This window comes from Lagenorhynchus albirostris, chromosome 15 (assembly GCF_949774975.1).
Source record: "Lagenorhynchus albirostris chromosome 15, mLagAlb1.1, whole genome shotgun sequence".
Taxonomy (NCBI): Eukaryota; Metazoa; Chordata; class Mammalia; order Artiodactyla; family Delphinidae; genus Lagenorhynchus; species Lagenorhynchus albirostris.
In genome coordinates, this window is record NC_083109.1 from 44,371,557 (window position 1) to 44,385,353 (window position 13,797).

At 43.9% G+C, this 13,797-nt stretch overlaps 1 protein-coding gene across 3 annotated transcripts in view; it reads left to right on the forward strand.

Moving 5' to 3' along the window:
- The window catches only part of NAPB (NSF attachment protein beta), a 40,113-nt gene that overhangs the window by 166 nt on the left and 26,150 nt on the right, over positions 1-13,797 (forward strand). Inside the window, exon 1 of one of the 3 annotated variants that reach the window (XM_060123789.1) lies at positions 9,354-9,486. The exons of the other annotated variants lie outside the window; for them this stretch is intronic. The gene's annotated coding sequence lies outside the window, so the exon portion shown is untranslated. Of the gene's footprint in view, positions 1-9,353; positions 9,487-13,797 lie in introns of those variants that run through there. 3 annotated transcript variants of the gene reach the window in all.

Here is a 13,797-nt window from a genome sequence, read left to right on the forward strand (position 1 = left end):
GTGAGCGCCGGACCGCGCGTGCCCTGATCGGGGGTCTCCGTCCCTGGCCGGCGGCCCCCCACTTTCCTTGGGGGCCCCCAGAACGCCCCAGGGGCCCTCAACCCTCACACGCCCTCCAGAGATTCCCCTAGGGCCCCTTGGCGCCCCCTGAAATCCCCAGAACGCCCCTGGCCCCCCCACTCTCCAGGGACCTCCTAGGACCCCCGGAGTCCCCCACCTGCCCTCCAGGGATACCCTGGAACCCATGTAGCCCTCCCAACGCACCCCCTGGAACCCCACGGCGCTCCAGGGGCCCCCATGCGCCCTCCAGGGATTCCCTATGACCCCCGGAGGGCCCCCCCCCAGCGCGGGTGCGGTGTCCCACGGGCCGCGCGGGTGTGCGTGACCCTCGCCGCGGCGGCCACACCGGTTTGTTATTTCGCCACGAGTGAACCCACGCAGCTCGGGAGACCCGTGTGGGCGTGAGGCGCCGGGTGCCGGACCCCCAGCCCCAGTGCCTGGCCCGCGGTCTTTTGGGGGCGTCAGGCTGGCGGTGGGGCCGCGGCAGCCGCATTCCACCACCCGGTGCCCGTGCGCCTTGCGCCAAGTAGAGGTTTAATAAATATCCGTGGGAGGAATGAGTACGTTTTCTCAAACTGGTGTCTTTCCTTCACTGGAGATTGATGTGATATCCAGGGCCTCCTGTTGGATTAGGGATAACGCAACTCCTCTAAGTCTGCGTCATTTGGGAATCCCGTTCATTTCCTATAATTCTTCTGTGCTCTCCTAGGGAAGGTCTTAAATTCGGATTTCCCAAGAAGCAGAGCCTGCATTGACAGTCCTTGGAAGAATTCTGGGCGGTTGAATATGTGAATGATTCAGCTGTTTAGGATGAGAGAGGCAGAAAGTTCGTGGTGGTTTACTCTTTTTCCTTTTGGAAGTGAAAGGTCCTCGGCCAACACCCAGAGCATGTTTTTATTCTGAGAAGGACCGGGGGTCCGTATTTAACTGTTGCATGATTAGATGCAGTTTTATTTCTGTACAAAATCGGTTTGGAATCTGCTAGTCTTGGCACCTTCGTTCTTTTGGTAATACTTTACCGTTGTTGATAATCTCCAGGAAATGCTCATATGCAGGTTTCATGCAGTGCACGTAGTGCAGGGTGCAAAGATGCAGAAAGGTAAGGGTTCCTGTCCTCAAAAATCTCTCGGGGCATTTATCCCAGCTGGTTTCTAAATTTCTCATGTGATGTGTGGTCTGCATTGTAGCAGTGAATTATAAATTTGTTCCCCTTTGAAAGTTATGGCAAGACATAAGGAGCACTGCCTAATACTTGATGCTAACACCAAACAATAGCTCCTTTCTCTGGTTGTTCAAAAAACAATTACAGTTTATTTATGTAAAATTTAATGTCATAGCACCTCACACTGGGAGGTGATCGTAAAGGCACAGCATTTCAAGTCCAGATGTGCTTCCCTGGAAGGGAATCTGTAATTGGCAGAGGAAAAAAGCCAGAGAGCACTTGATGCTTCTCAGGGGCGTGCTCCTTTCTGTGAAGAGGTGTTGCGTTATTGTTTTCGTGAAAGTATGCCAGATCTTGAATCAGTAATCCTTAAGGGATTTTAAAAAGGCCTTTTGTCTTTTTTTCTCCTTGGCCTTTGATCACCTGTTTCATTGGCAGGCTGTGTAGGAAGACTTCATCGTCACCATTCACACTCAGTTTGCTTGAAAGTCATTGCATCCTAGGTCTGACCTGGATCCAGCAGGTCAGTTTATTATCCTCACTTTGGGACCTCGGGCAAGTTCCTTAGCCCCTCTGTGCCTCAGTTTCCTCGGCTATGAAATGAGGGTAAGAGAAGTATATCTCTTAGTGAGTGAGGGTTTTGTGAGTATATGCTTGTAAAACATTTAGTCATTGAAGATGGGGATTATGAAATATTAATTCGTATCTTCATCAAAATTTTCAGGCCCAGTTATTTATCAAGGAAGCAGCCAGACAGATCAAGTGACTTTGCCAGGATTTCGGAGCCAGCGACCTTTTGGACTGTATCATTGGTCTTTTAATGAAATAAAGTATTTGAAAGAGCTTTGCACCATGTAAGGGTTATCTATACTATGGAAGACTGTGTTTTTAGTAATACTTGGCTCCAGAAAAACTTGGGGAAGAGGGTACTCAGAGTTCTGTGAGGTTTAATAGCATTACATAATTCTTTGAAGCCGAAAACCAGGCCTAGTTTCTCTCTCAGTGACAGTGGGAAGACAGATTCTGTATCAGTTTCAGTTGTTCAGAATCTGATGTTACATCTAGCATCACTTGCCCCTGTCATCACCCTTATAAGCTGGGATATATGTTCCTCCACCCTACCCCCACTCCCTTAGCCTGAGAATTTTCCCATCTACTTGTTTTCCTTTATTTAAACCACAGTGTAATCTGTCTTCATGTCAGGCTCCTTAATTAACAAAACATACCTGCATGAGTATCACCAGTATCACCGAGCCCATCTGTTTAAGAGCTAACAGTGCTTTAAAGGGGGCACGTGATGCTGTTTGGGGCTGGGGCAGCCATCACAAGGTGCTCAGTGTACTTCACTGCAGATGTTTCACACCACGGACTCATTAACCCAGCTGCAGGTTAAAACCTGTTAGAAGTTGGTCCCCTTCACTCAGTGCTGATCCACCACCCACGCTAGTTTTGTGGCAATACTGTATTCTCACTACTGTTCTGTAGCTCTTCCTTTTTTGTTGCTTTCAGTAAAATTAGATGAAAATATGCATTGTGTATTCCCGAGAAAAAGTCAGTCATGCGTTCTTCTGTGTGTAAGGCACAAGTCTAGGCTTGTCTGCAAGATGTCAGTGTTCCTTCCCTGCGTCCCCCTGCAGGAAAGGAGCTGCTGAGGGATGCAGCCATCACAAGAAGCCACTGTCGTGGTGGTCTGTCTTTCTGTTTGGCTGCCAGTTAAACAGTGATGTGTTTTTGTAGTTGTGGAATGAAATTAAAACTTATTCTTTGCTGACCGAGCTTAGTATAGCAAAATTACCACCGAAAGAGTTGTGTTTCGGTTTCATTTGTTTCCAGAGATGAGCTATTGAACTTTGTAGTTAATTTCAAATTTTAATTTAGCATCTTAACTACTGGTATGATGGTTAGCTGACCTGGGTCTGACAGCAAGATAGCTTTGCATCTCTCTTGTTATAGGAGACCACACTGGGTACACTGCCCAGCGCACATGGAGAAAGTGGCTTAAGACAGACCGTGGGAAGATGTTCTGGATGGTTAATGCTTCCTTCTCATGCTCTTGAACGTTCCCCAGTCTCAAAGCTTATAAGGAGCTGTAAATCTGGCAGTGTTGAAGTAAATTTATTGAAAGGCCCTGTAGGGTTATCTTGAAATAACTATAAGTTTATAATTTCTTAGCTAGTTGTAAAAATTGGGAATATTTCTTAAGCATTATAGGCCATTATCAGTATTCTTCACTTAGCTTTATTTTGTCAAAGATTGTGTTTAAATTTTGCCAAAATATGGTGGGGGCATGTGAAAGCATTTATAAAGTATTTAGGTCTGCCTCAGTTACAGTAGATATTCAAATGCAGATTAAACTTTTAAAAAAAAAAAAAGTCATGAAAAACCTAGGGGTGAAACAGGAATAAAGACACAGACTTACTAGAGAATGGACTTGAGGTTATGGGGAGGGGGAAGGGTAAACGGTGACAAAGCGATAAAGAGGCATGGACATATATACACTACCAAACGTAAGGTAAATAGCTAGTGGGAAGCAGCCGCATAGCACAGGGAGATCAGCTCGGTGCTTTGTGACCGCCTGGAGGGGTGGGATAGGGAGGGTGGGAGGGAGGGAGACGCAAGCGGGAAGAGATATGGGAATATATGTATGTATATAACTGATTCATTTTGTTGTGAAGCTGAAGCTAACATACCATTGTAAAGCAATTATACTCCAATAAAGATGTTAAAAAAAAAAAGCATTAAGCTCAGATTTACTCAGAGACAGGTAGTATAGTATAAGAAATATATATGTATATTTACTCTTTATTTTCTATGTAATAAGAAATAGAGGACTTCCCTGGTGGCACAGTGGTGAAGAATCCGCCTGCCAATGCAGGGGACACGGGTTCGAGCCCTGGTCCGGGAAGATCCCACATGCTGCTGAGCAACTAAGCCCATGTGCCACAACTACTGAGCCTATGCTGTGCTCTAGGGCCCTCAAGCCACAACTACTGAGCCCACACGCCACAGCTACTGAAGCCCACGCACCTAGAGCCCATGCTCTGCAACAAGAGAAACCACCACAATGAGAAGCCCACACATGCAACGAAGAGTAGCCCCCGCTTGCCGCAATTAGAGAAAGCCTGGGCGCAGCAACAAAGACCCAACACAGCCCCAAAAAAAGAAAAAATAGAATAACCTATATATTGAACAATTATATATTATATAAGGTATATTATGTATGAAGCATAATAATACATACTATTATATGTAAGAAGACCAAATATAGATTCTAGTTTACTAGCTTGGTGACCCTGGCCAAGTAAATAATATTCGCAGCTTCTGTTTTTTCGGCTTTTGAATGAATGGGCAGAGGGAAAGAATTTACTTGTCAGAGTTGTAAGGATTGAATGAGGTGTCAGAATGCTTATTAAGCTGCACAGAGCTATATTACTGCTACTTATAATCATTTGGTTTCCTAATTTGAGTGTCAATGTCAAGTTACAGTTTGTATATCAAGTGATAAACTCTCACAAGGTTGGCCTTTTTCTGTCTGCATTTTTGCAGTGTTCACCATATATTTTCTCATTCTTGTGAGCCCTGCGAGGTGCAGAGTCCTTTACAAGAAGTAGGGAGGACTGTGGTGGCCTGTGGCTCTAGGATGTAAGGTCCTGGGGCGTCTGCCTTAGTTGGTGGCTTTGGCCCAGCACCTCCCGCAGCACGTGGCTGTGGCAGGTGCGCGTGGACTATGGTGAATGCGGATACAGATGTTGATTTGTTTTCTTGTACACTTTTGTCTAGTTTCAAGAGCAAAGGTAACAAAGAGCAGGGGAGTTCATGTCACTTTCTTCTGTTTTCTTAAATATGTGTTTGTAATAAATCCATATATGGTAGGAAAATGCAAGGAGTACAGAAGGGTTTCAATTGAAAAGTAAAATTTTCCCTGAGTCCTCACTCTCCTAAATCTTACTCAGCAGAAGTAACCATTTAACTTTCATTTTGATTCTTTTGATGGTTATTGCCATAAGTCTAAGTAATTTTAGAATACTTCTACTACCAGATTGATTAATTTTAGATAATACTTGTCGACCCTGCCACATAGCTTATGTGGCAGTGCATTTTCTCCTTCACCTCTTGATTTTAGTTAATTCTCAATCTCCAAATATTATCTTTTATATGTAAGTAACATTTAAATTTATAATTCTACTTTTAAAATTTTTCAGATATTTCCCTATTTCTGTGAGTTATAGAGTGGCCGTGAGTATCATGTCCAAACTGGGATATTTTTGAGTTGCCAAGAAAACGGGTATAACCTAGGAGTGTCCCCGCAACCAGGACGGAGGATCATCCTAGTTAAAGACGACTCTATAATCTGTTTTTATGCTTTCACTTTACATTCATTTGATTAGATGATAAAACGGGTAAAACTTCCGTATCTTAAGAATTTTCAGTTAGTGATGCTTGTGAGTGCACAGTAAGGAGACTTTGAAAATAGAATCTCAGAGTGTTAATCACGTCTGTATTTGAATAGAGCTTATTGTAAGTAATGGTAATTTAATTAAAATCTAACAAAGTAATAGATCAGTTCTTTCTTGGGTTAAAATATGTTTTCCACCGTAAGGAAGTATCTTCCAATTCGTTTTTTTTTCTTTTTTTGTTAGCATAGGACCGAAAGGGCAGCGTTTATTGTGAGGCGCCATACAAGGAGTCCAGGACAGCCAACGCTCAGAAAGCCCGAACTCCTCCATACAGTTCAGCACGGCCTTTTTATTTATTTATTTTTTTGCTGTGTTGGGTCTTCGTTTCTGTGCGAGGGCTTTCTCTAGTTGTGGCAAGCGGGGGCCACTCTTCATCGCGGTGCGCGGGCCTCTCACTATCGCGGCCTCTTGTTGCGAGGCACAGGCTCCAGATGCGCAGTGAGCACAGGCTCAGTAGTTGTGGCTCACGGGCCCAGCTGCTCCGCGGCATGTGGGATCCTCCGAGACCAGGGCTCGAACCCGTGTCCCCTGCATTAGCAGGCAGATTCTCAACCTCTGTGCCACCAGGGAAGCCCCCCAATTTGGTTTTAATGGGTGTTTTCATTAGGGATTGAATGAGGGCCTTTTCAATAGCTGTCAGGTAAGCGTGACTTTTTTTCTTAGTTATTCGTATGTTAACTAATGGATAGCCTCATATTGAACTCTGCTTGCATCCCTTGAATAACCCCTCTGGATTGCAATGTATTATTTTTACTATGGGATTCTGTTTTTAAATATTTTACTTCAAATTCTTTTATTTACAATTCTTTTGTGTATAGTCTTTCTCAGATTGAAGTATTGATGTCACAGGCACACATGTCACAGGTACTCTCATAAAAAGAATTTGTAAGTTTTTCTTTTTTCCCATGCTCTGGTCTTTGGATTTTTAAATAGAATCCTCTTACAGTGAAATCATCTTGGGCTTTTTGGTGGGTATTTCTTTGATAACTTTCTCTTTTTTCCCTCTGGAATTTATAATGTTTAAACTTTCTATCTCTGCTGAGGTCAGTTTTGGTAAATTGTATTTTACAAGGAAATTATTCATTTCATCCAAGTTTTAAAATTTATTTGCAGAGTTGTGCAAAGTAGTCTTTTAAAATGTTATTGCAGCAGTTATTTCCCTCTTTTTACTTCTTTCTTATGTGTTAGGGCTTGTCCCCGTTTTGTCTTGATTCTTTTTCTTTAAACAACTGATATTTTGACTTATGAGTTTTACTAGTTTCCTGTTTTCTACCTTATTAATTTCTCTTTTGCCTTTATTACTTTCTTTTGTTTTTTTCCCTTGGCTTTTTTGGGGGGTGAGGGGTGGTATTTAATTCATTATTTCTATTTTATTTATATGGATCCAAATATTCATGGATGAATTTTCCTTTATAACTGTTTTACTGTTTTAATTGCATCCCATAGATGCTGATATATAGTGTTTTTATTTTAATTTGTTTCATCTTTGACCCAGGAGTTCTTTGAGGGTTTTGTACCAGGTAGAAGGGCCTTTTTTGTATCTTATTAATTTCTAGCTTTATTTCATTATGATCAGAGAACATACTGAGGTTTTCTTTGCCACCTAATATGTGATTGGTGTTCATTAGTGGTCCATGTGCCCTTAAGAAGAAGTGGGTTTTCTCTTTTCAGAGTGTGTGACTTGCTAGAGATCCCTGAGATCTGGTTACTGATTATGTTGTCTAGGTCTTTCATGTCTATATTTTTTGTCCACTTGACCTGTTTTGGACTAAAAGGTTATATTAATATCTCCTTTTATGAGTGTATTTCTGTCTTCTTGGATCTATTGTAATTTTTTTAATTCTTTTTTTATTGTAAAATACACATAACATTTACCATCTTAACCATTTTTAAGTGTAGAGTTCAGTAGTATTAAAGTACATTCATATTGTTGTGCAGCCATCACCACCATCCCATAACTCTTGTCATCTTGTAAAACTGAAACTCTATACCCATTAATAACTACCCATTCTCTGCTCCCCCAGCCCCTGGAAACCACCATATACTTTCTTCATGATTTCGGCTATGCTGAGTACTTCATATAAGTGGAATCATACAGTATTTGTGTTTTTGTGATTGGCTTATTTCACCTAGCATAATGTCCTCAAGATTCATCCATATTGTAGCATATTTCAGAATTTCTTTCCTTTATAAGGCTGAATAATCTATCGTATGTATATACCACATTTTGCTAGTCCATTCATTCATTAACGGACACTAGGGTAGCCTCCACATTTTAGCTATTGTGAATAATGCTGCTATGAACATGATTGTACAAATATCTCTTCAAGACCCTGCCTTTCATTCTCTTGGGTATATACCCCAAAATGAAATCGCTGGATTATATGGTAATTCTACTTTTAATTTTTTGAGGAACTGCTATACTGTTTTTCCACAGTAGCTGTACCATTTTACATTCCCACCAACAGTGCACACAGGTTCTAATTTCTGAACATGCTTGCCAGCATTTGTTATTTTCTGTTTTTTTTTTTAAAATAATGGCCATTCTAACAGGTGTGAGATGATATCTCATTGTGGCTTTGATTTGCATTTCCCTAATGATTAGTGATGTTGAGCATCTTTTCATATGCCTATTATTGGCCATTCATATATCTTCTTTGGAGAAATGTCTATTCAAGTCCTTTGCACATTTTTGAATTGGTTTGTTTTTTCTGTTATTGTTGAGTTTTAGGAGTTCTCTTTATATTCTGGATATTAATCCCTTATCAGGTATGTGATTTGCAGGTATTTTCTCCCATTCTGTATGGTGCCTTTTTACTCTGTGAATAGTGCCTGTGATGCATAAATTTTTTTTAATTTTCATGAAATGCAATTTGTCTATTTTTCTTTTCTAACCTGTGCCTTTAGTGTCATATCCAAGATATCATTGACAAATCCAGTGTCATGAAGCTTTTGCTGTTTTCTTCTAAGATTTTTTTTTTAAGTATCCCATTTAGGTCCTTGATCCATTTTGAGTTAATTTTTGTATAAGGTGATAGGTAAGGGTCCAACTTTATTCTTTTGCAAGTCAGTATCCGGTTTTCCCAGCACCGTTTGTTGTAAAGACTGTCTTTTCCCTGTTGAATATTTTGGCACCCTTGTCAAAAATCATTTGCCCATATATGCAAAGATTTATTCATGCGTTCTCTATTCTAGTTCGTTGGTCTGTATGTCTTTTTGTATGCCTTTATCACATTGTTTTGATTACTGTAGCTTTGTAGTAAGTTTTGAAATCAGGAAGTATGAGCCCTCCAGTTTTGTTCTTCCTTCTCAAGATTATTTTGGCATTTAGGATTCCTGTAATTTCTGCTGTAGAAAGGTGGCTGCCAGGTTTCGGTACATAGATATTCACAATTAATATAATTTCATTTGAATTGTATCTTTAGCATTATGAAGTGAATTTCTTTATTTCATTTGATACTTTTGAGCCCAAATTCTACCTTGTCTGATGCCAGCAATCCCTGCTTTCTTGTTACTTGCATTTGCCTGTTTTAGAGCTGTGTTAGGTAAGAGGATTATACCTGATGCCTGTTGCCATGTGGCCTGTGCTGCCTCGCCCCAGGGAGAGGGCACCTCCCCTCCCCGTTGAGTCCAGGCGCAGTGCCAGGCAAGGTGGCCGGGACTGACTTTGAGATAGGAAGTGAGAGCAGAAGCTGCAGGGGTCATCTGTGCTTCCGTCATGAGAGGAGTATACCCGATGGGGGCCGCATTCCAGATCAGAGAGAAGACCCATGGAGAAAGAGCCAGCAGAGTCACAACCAGCACAAGGTAGAGTGAGAGAGAGAGAGAGAAGCTTTGGAAGACTTGGGGATATTTCTTGTTGCAACAAATCTAACAAACGCAGGTTGACATATTTGGCAAACTCCCGACCAGCTCTTTATCTTGAGGCTTTCAGAATAGCTTTATTTTAGTTGTGTCTGTCATGTTGAGCACAGAGTTGGGCTTTGTTTGTTTAGATTTGTGAGCAAATCTAAAAATCTTCAGCACATTTACATTATTGGTATGACTAGCATATGGTTGATTTTTAATTCTGTCATTTTGTTATATTTGTTATGTACAGCTGACCCTTGAACAGCATGGGTTGGAACTGCGTGCGTCCACTTACACGCAGGTTTTTTTCAGTAGTAGATGCTGCAGTGCTGCCCGATCTGTGGAACGCGAGGGTGCGGGCGGGGGACTGCGTGTTTGGAGGGCTGGCTGTGCCAGGGTCAGCGCACCAACACCCCGCACTGTTCAAGGGTCAACTGTATTGTGTTTTATTTGCAGTTTTTCTTCATGTGATCTCTTTTCTTTGCTTTTTATTTAGGAAATTTCATAATTTTATTTTACTGGCTACCTTTATGCCATGAATCTTTTTTAATACCCTTCGCTCGGTTTTCTTACTTAGGCATCTAGTATTTTGTCTGCCCTGGGAAAAATCCATTACCTACCTATGTGCCACTCAGAGAGGGTGTTCTGCTTACCCCTCTATCCAGGGTGTGTGTGTATCGGAGAGGTTCAGTTATTCTTGCTCCGCTTACAGTGGGGTTATGTCCTGATAAACCCCTCGTAAGTTGAAAATGTATTTCATACCCCTAACCTACCGAACATGATAGCTTAGCCTGGCCTTCCTTAAACATGCTCAGAACACTTCCATTAGCCTACAGTTGGGCAAAACAATCTAGCACAAAGCCTATTTTATAATAGTGTTGAATGTCTCTTGCTGTTCATTGAATAGGTACTGCAAGTGAAAAGCAGAGCAGGCATCTGGGTCCAGAATGGTTGTGAGTGTGTCGGTGATCACATGGCTGACTGCGAGCGCAGCTGGTGTCCCTGCCAGACCCATCACAAGAGAGGATCTGCTGCGTATCCCTAACTTGGGGAAGGATCAAAATGGGAAGCCTGGTTCCTCCTGAGCGCTCCGCCTTCTAGCAGTAGTTATTGCGGCTTCTTTGAGGACTAGGGTCATGGGGGTGGGCTGGGACTTGCTGCCACTCCAGTTCTGCCTCCTCCCGTTTCCTAAGACCCTGAGTTTATTTCCACCTCGCTTTCTTTCCCTTCACTGCCAAGCCTCCTCTCCCCCTCCCTCCCGCAGAAGCACGTCTTCTGGAGTCTGCCGCCTCTAGCCAGGCCACCCTTCCAGCCCCCCAGGTGCTCCAGGTCTCATACCTGCCTCCTTGACCCCACTCTGCGGCCCCTCCTTGCTGGGGTCTTGTCTGTGAGCTGCTGTTGCTGGGACCCTGCCGCACCCCGTCTTGTGTCCAGGCGTCCCCTCCTGATTTCTAGCAGGGGCTGTGTCCCTGTCTCTGCTAGTTCAGCGTCTTTATTTAAATGAAGTCTTGTTGAATTCTATCCGCTAGTTCTGCCGTGAGTGTAGTACGGGTGGTTGTATCTGCTCCTTGTTGATCTGTGTGGTTCTCGAGGATGTGAGGACGCGCTTGTATTTAGGCAGCCATCGTTGTCCTACGGGAATCGCAAGTCTGAAAGATTAAGTTCAGTTTAAAACTTGAATTTTTATAAAGATTGAAATTAAATATAAAAACTTCTCTTGGCAAGTCATGTTGTGTGTGTCATTTCTGAGTTTATCCAGTAATTCCTGTTTTTGGCTTCCTTGTAATATTTAAGAATCTTGGTTTGTTTTACTAAAAGGTCCAATCTATACATATCTCTCCTCTTCAAGAGAGGTGACTCCCCATGTCAAGTCAAGGCATTGGGACTATTACAAATAAAGTCCAAGTAGCTTTCTTTGCTGCACCTGTTCTTGTAACTTTATTTCAGCAAGTTATGCTTAAATGCAGATACTTTTGTCAGACAGTCTTTAAATGTCTCAGATTGTTTCCTGTGTCTGAGAATCTGTGATTATTTTTTCTTACATAAATGGAAATAAAGTGAGATGTTCTCAGAAGATGGAATCCCAGGGTCCAGGGCAAAGCACTGAGGCCACCTGTCAAGTATGAGGCACCTGCTTGTCTCCTGCCAGCTGCTCTGGGGGCGGTGCTCTGGGGCGTGGAGCTGTGTCTGCTCTTGGGGGGTGGGGAGGGAGGGGAGCAGACAGATGCCTACGTTTGTGGTAGGCAGTCCAACTCCAAGGCCTGCGTGCTTGCACTACTCCTCCTGTTACTGGTTTGTGAAAAAGCAGAGGACTTCAGTCAAGCAGTTACAGGCATTTGGTATAAGAATTCAAGTGAGCACTAAGAAAAGTATCTCCCTGGGGCCTCTGCATTCCACCTGCTGCAGGCGCTCTGCTTCGTCATCAGGTGGAGGAAGCTGGACTGTTTACAGACATATTAAACCCAGAACTAAAATAACCCTGAAAGGGTTAAGTTTATCTAGGAAAACTCCCAAGTTTTAGAATCTGTGGAGATTACAGATATAAAGTATCAGATGCAAGTAAATTGCTTGTTGGAGGGTAAAAAGTAGAATAAATAGTTGTATGTGGCTGTGATGTTGTGATATATGAAATATATATACTTGTTCTCCACCCTGGGTTCCTGGCACGGAGCTGGTAAAGGCTTGTAAGACCCTGAGTGGTGAGGGTGAGAGGGGCGTCTTGTTATTCATAATAAGCCCCTTTCAACCCTACCTGGGTTATGCTAATGAGGTGACTCAAGGTGGGTCCTGATGGCTTCAGGATAGGGGCTGGTTGTCAGAGGAAGCAGCCAGTGATTAGAGGGCTGGAACTTTCAGTCCCACCCCCGAGGGGATTGAGTCAGTCACCAGGGTAGTCAGTTCCTCTGCCATGAACCTTGTAAAAACCCTACACGATGGGGCTCAGAGAGCTTCCGGGTTGGAGACACATGGAGGTGCTGCTCCCAGGGAGAGGATGCTCCTTGGGGGAGTGGGGCTCCCCGGGAGAGGGGGGCTCCCGGAGAGAGGGGGGCTCCGGGTGCCCTCCTGACACGCCTGCCCTGTGCCTGTCTCCCGTTTTGCTGTTTCTCAGCTGTGTCCTTGATAAGAAACCAGTGATAGGAATGTGTTTCTCTGAGTTCTGTGAAACCTTCCAGCAAATTATCGAATTTGAGGAGGAGGTTGTGGGAACTACTGATTTGTAGCCGGTCAGTCAGAAGAACGGGGGACCCAGCACTTGCAACGGGCACCTGAAGTGCGGGTGCTCAACCCGCACTTCAGGACATCCCGCTGGTGGCCGCAGGGAATTGGAGAGTTGCTTAGCATAGAAAACCCACGTTTGGTGTCAGAAGTGTTGTGAATAGAGAAACTGTTTCCTTTAATGATAGAGGTATTTTAAACAGACTTTGAATTTTTCACTTCTTTTCGGGAAGCTTTCTGTATTTGCTTGTTTTGAGGGACACGTGGGAGAACTTGCAAATCTGTGATGTGGGCTGTTTCTTCCATGCAGACGCTGGGTCTTCAACCTCGTGATTGAGACCTGTGAGCCAGGCCCTGTGCTGGACCCTGTCCCGGCATCGGCCTGGTGGCTGGAGTGGTGTCACTGGTGAACGAGCAGGAGGAGCCCCTCCCAGCCCTGGGAAACTCAGAGTGATCCCTGTGTTCAGTCTTCCACACGGTTTGACAGCCCTTCAGGGTGTTCTGATGATGAAGCTGAATTCTGTCTCTAGTCCTGCTTTGGCATCATCACAGCTCAGTGATTGTCACGCGGTAGGACACTTCTGCGCCAGGTCTCGAGGGTTAAGAGCAGCGTTCTTTCCACCTCAGCAGTTGCCCCACTTCTCTGGGGCATATCTCTTGGTGTGTGTCGTTGGTCCCCACGGCTCTTGATTTGGTGTCTCTGGCGCCCACCTGCGCACGTGCTCAGTTGCAGTTTCCCGCTGCTCCTAGATAGCTCTCACTCACCATGAGGAAAATGCAAGACTTCGGATGAGTGGAGGATTAATAGGCTGGTCTGCGTGTAGATGTCATCGGAGCTCTTTGGAATAATGGGCTGTGATTTTTCCCAGGCTGATTTTTTTTCCTCCTAAACATTAAAATGAGAACAGGTCGGGGCCGGGGAAGGTAGTTAAGAGAGGCAGGGGCTTGCAGGCAGGCTTGGGCCCAGCTCTGCTGCTCCTGGGGGCTGGGGGAGGCGTGTGACTCTCACCCCATCTCCTTGGAACCTGGGGTGGGGATGTTAGACACTCTCAG